We start from the raw sequence: 5,030 nt of genomic DNA on the forward strand, positions 1-5,030 counted from the left end.
TCTCTGCTGAATTGAAAGATTCATGGTTGGAACTGTATGGGAAATTACAGGAGAGCTCCAGGGAAAGATAAAAATCAAGGCTTGGAAATGCGTTGGAGAAAAAAGCAAAAGAGAAAAATTTAGATCAACCATAGAAGAGGGGTTGCAGAATACACATCCTAAATGGGATAAGAATTGCAGGATGGTATTGAAAGAAAACCTTTTCATAGCAATATTCTAAACCTGTGTCCATAGCCACTTCTTGCTTGATATTAAGAAATGAACAGAAATCAGAACTGCAGGTAGTTGATCAAAACATGATGAACGCTAACAGGATCTGAAGACATATTTATGAGATGATGCAGCAAATTTATTTCATTCTCTTACAGCAAATATGTTTGGAATATATACAATTGAGAGGAGAGATCTGCCTGAATCAAATTCTTTTAGAAAATGCTCACAAAGCACTTATATTTCAATCTAACCATCACTCAAGAGTGAAATGGAAAAGAGGTTGCTGTGAGCTTCCTCAAGAAAATATAGAAGATGCTAGGAGTTTTTAAGGTCTGAAGGAAAAAAAAATTCACCCACTGAGTGCTCTGTCAGTCTTTACTGAAGATGAGAGCTCAGATTGGAAATGGCTGTGGTAAAGACTTGAGTGTGGCCACACAACAACAGTATTGTAGTGTTTCTTTCTGCAAACTGACCATATATAACTCTGAATTAACTCAGTTAGCAATTAGAAATGTTAGGACTCAGACTAGACAGTGCAGCCCTATTAGTGGAGCTCAATTATTTTTTTTGCCAGTTCTAGTGAGTTCTTTTCCATCCACTGACAAATTATTGCAGAATCCCACAGCTTCACTTCTGAAGTCAGGCTAAGATTATTTTATTTCTGAGTAGTTTGTCAAGTCTTCACAGCTTGTTCCTTTATCCTCTTCAACACCTTCAGCCAAAACAGGACAGCCTGGTGATAAAAACCTATCAGACATGGAAAGCATTAGAGAAAAAACCTTCTACATTTCATTTGATCTATCTCACACATGAAATTTCCAATTCCTACATGATAACAAGATTTAGAATATCTAATTTTCAGTTACTGACAAAAACATGAAATAGATCACTAGGATACATCTCACTGCAATGGTAATGCATGCTGATTTTTAGCTTTGGACATTGCTATTAAGCAACAACCATGTAAACTGAAATATTTTTTAAAATAGTGCATTATTATTTTGCTCTCCAAGAAACAGAAAACCTTTCCACATATGATAGTTTAGCACACTATCCTCTTCACATGTTGCAAAAAACTTCTTAGACTGAAGATTTTCCAGTCTGTCTTTCTGCTAAGCTATTTAGAACCCATGATGGGCATGGCATTCATACTGGTTTTATTCTTATCCCATGTTTTAAAAGAAAAAGCAAGCACTCTGTCCAGGGCAGTTCACCTATCAAGTGCCATTGGAACTGTAAGCTTTAAACGGATTGCAAGTTTGACCTGCCAAGGTGTGATGAACACAGGTGCCAAATTCCCTAGTTTGTCAGGCTCCCTATTGCTGTCACCCTGCCAGGCAATGTGCCAAAGGCTGAGACAGGAGAGAGAGCCAGAAACCCAGCAGGAATCTGTCAGAGCCCAACTCAGCTCTGCTGAAAGGAAAACACTTGGTGCAAAATGTTCCAATCTCGGTGAACCAGCAAGTTCCAATGAAGCTGAGCAGTGATTTCCTATTTTGAAGGAATGGGCTGTGACAAAGATGGTCCTTTCCTACATTCCTCTGAAAAAAATATTTTTCAGAGAAGTTTCCTGTATAGCCTTATTCAGGCCAGCCATTGATGCTGGAATTGTCACCACCTTCCCCTGGTCACTTCCAGGTGTGGATTTTTGCATCACATAAACAGATTCAGCTCCCATCTGCAAGCCAGACACCCATTTGCTGCCCTGAATTTTCCATAGAAGACATACTTATTTTGGTGCTTGGCTGTTCTACCAGTCTGGGTGTTACACTCGCATCAGCAATGAACCAGACTCATAGCTCCTCTGCCAGCATTCTCTGGTACTTCCTTCCAGGTTCTTACCCTATTGCAGAATCACCCTTTATATGTGCCACGCTAAGAGAAGAGCTATTTTCAGATATAGCTTTAAAGAGAAAGATCATTTCCAACTAAGAGAAGTATCTGGAACTTGAAAGCTGTAAAAGAAAAAAAGCAAAAAAATAACAACAAAAAAAACTGAATAAGGTGGAAATTGAGCAATTACTTAATTCCTTTCTTGACCAGCAATTCTGTGCTTTATTTGACTTCTGTGTTGGTGTTAACATCTTCAGCTGCTGCAGCTTTTTGGGCAGGAGGAAAAGAAGTCTGGGATCAAGTGCCTGAAACATGTGCAGAGAACCAGAGGCACCTGTGGAGCAGCCCTGCTCTTTGACTTACCCAGACAGAATTGCTCAACAGGAGCATGAACTGAATTGTGGAGGACTGGCTGAGCCATGAAGAAATAAGGTCTTCAAATATGCCTTTAATTCAGTGTTTATTTAACCCCTAAAGTCTTTCTTGACTTTCTGGGCTATCCGATTTTGTTTTGTTTTAATCAGCCACCCTCAATCACCAGAGTTGCCTCCAGAGAAGATAAAGCATTACAGAATACTAGTATTATCAAATCAGCAGCATCCATCTTGCTCACATAAATTCTACTAGACTCAAAGCATTTCTTAAGGCTATAACATTTTTTTCAATGCTTCCATCCTGGCCAAAGACACATTCACACATGTTGCTAAGGTATTCTGAAAATCAGCATGACAGGGTCAAATGCTGTTCTGATGCCAACCCAGGTGTAACTCAGACTCCAGAACCTCCAGGATCTGGTCCTATGAGAAGGTTGGTGGTTCATACAATGAATGCCTCAAGTTCTTGTATAACACCAAATATCACTCAGCACTGGTCAAAACCCAAACGCGACGCATGACTAGGACAGCTCCATAGTGGAAGGCTGCTCAGAGAAGATGAGCAAAATATGGAGCTCAAGGAAGATTATAAAGAATAATCACTAACTATCATGAAGAAAGCTGACTTCCTCAACACCAGGGAAGGCAAGAGGTAACTTTTCAGATACACAGTCCCACCAGTGGTTCACGTCAGATTGTCTAAGCAGCCTTCCCTAAATAAATCAATATGGAGTAATACCTTCCTGAGCGCGCTAGAGCAGCTGTGGGTAAGATGGGATTGATTCCTTGGCTAGCCTATTATAAATACTAGACAATTAATAATAAAAAAAAAACCTCTGAAGAGAGCAGCAGGCTTCAGCTGGCTTGCTCCCAGGGATTGAAGATGCTCAGTATTTTGACAGTGAGCATATAGGGACTGGCAATGGCAACCACGTTCATTTTGTACATCATGCCCTGTATTGTGATTTCCATATATTGCTGTATCACTCATGAGTCAAAATCCCATGGTACATTGAGTATGTCAAATACGTAAATGTGCTATTAAATACTAAGCCCTCTACATGAGGAGTAGCTGAAAAGAAGCTGGTCAGACAGTACTGTAGTCTGACAGGCTCCTGTTGTTTCTATTTCTAAAAAAGAAAGCTAAAAGAAAAAAAGAACAATAACAGGACTGAGCAACAAACAGAGCCTGGGTTTTAAATGGAGTTCTTATGTTTTGCCTTCATATGAGACTGATAGAGACAATACTAACTGACCTGTCTTCCTGTCAATGCTGGAAGAAAACAGCCACAGAAATTTAAGTGAACATGTCTTAAAAACGCTATTTTGAATACTTGCAAAAAAAGAAACCTTGGCTAAGGTACTGAAAACCAACAACAACAAAAAAAAAAGTGGGCACAGCAGGGTTTGCTTTTAACATAGAGAAAATCTTTATCCACTTATGTTTTTTTTTTTTTTTTCTGAACAGCCACGCTAGAATCCCCTCCTAAAATCTACCTTGCAGTGGGTTAGAGCTCTGGATGCTTCCCATTACCAGAGGTTCAAGTCAGGAAACAGGTGCTCTGCCCATCATTAATGGAGCACAAGGCTGTTACAGAGACTTTGTTCCAACCTACAGAACAGAAAAACAAGACTGTCACCCAGAAGAAACTGAGTCTAAACCTTGTGTTTTAATCAGTAAGTTGGGCTACAGATTCTGATGTGACTGTAGTCAAAACTCAGTGCAATGAATCAGCATGTTCTTGCTTTTCCTACACCTTCAAGTTAAATTTGAATTATAATAAACTGAAAGTGCTATATAGATTTATACACACTGACACGCAAACTGTAAGATAAACATTTGATCTTGACACATTTAGAAAGAGGTTCACATTACAGAAAGGATTTTAGAGGAAAAAAAAAGAGAAAATTGTAAATGAAGAAAACTTTCAGTTGATCTCCTTCAAAGAGCACAAGGCCCTATGTTTGAGGAAAGAATGTGAAGCTGAGAGAACGACTAGCTGTATTTTATAAAGAATCAATGTTCTCATAATAAATGGTTCTCTACTTCTGACCTTTCTCTCTAAGCAAGTTAAATCTCACAAATCTGACCAAATTTACAGTTTGGGAACTTGAAATATCAAATATAAGAAAGAAGTTTTCATTTTTATGGCATACTTTCTCCAGAGCAACCAAAACTACCATATTATATTTAAATATTTTATTAAGGAATTTAGATTGAAACATAGTTGCCTTCCGAGGATGCCTATGCATTATCCAAGTCAGATTCAAATACGCTAAATTGGAAGTAGTATCACAAGCAGAAGTCCCCTCTGCTCTAGTGCCTGCTCATGCTGTTCTATCTTCAGACAGCGATGTGAGGAAGCAGTAGGGGAGGCCCATAGCCACAGAATTTTTTATGTTAATTGGCCTACAGAGATTCCAGAAGCATAGCTAGTTGGATTAGTTTTGATGTTTTCATACCATACTTCATGTTTCTTGTTCTGCAGGGATGCAGAGAGCCAACATCAGCATGTTGTCCACCTATGTTACAATTGCACCATAGACTCCTGCAGAAAATCACTCATCATACCTTTATGTTTTCGTGAACATACCTCAAACATCAAATTA

The 5,030-nt window shown here is 38.8% G+C and overlaps 1 long non-coding RNA gene across 1 annotated transcript in view; it reads right to left on the bottom strand.

Moving 5' to 3' along the window:
• Window positions 1-288: 288 nt before the first annotated feature.
• The window catches only part of LOC109368968, a 5,300-nt gene continuing 558 nt past the window's right edge, over window positions 289-5,030 (bottom strand). Inside the window, exons 3-4 of the long non-coding RNA XR_002117478.1 lie at window positions 3,918-4,032; window positions 289-960 (exon numbers count right to left, since the gene is read on the bottom strand). This is a non-coding gene — a long non-coding RNA (uncharacterized LOC109368968). The remainder of the gene's footprint in view (window positions 961-3,917; window positions 4,033-5,030) is intronic.

Source organism: Meleagris gallopavo, chromosome 8 (genome assembly GCF_000146605.3).
Source record: "Meleagris gallopavo isolate NT-WF06-2002-E0010 breed Aviagen turkey brand Nicholas breeding stock chromosome 8, Turkey_5.1, whole genome shotgun sequence".
NCBI classification, from domain to species: Eukaryota; Metazoa; Chordata; class Aves; order Galliformes; family Phasianidae; genus Meleagris; species Meleagris gallopavo.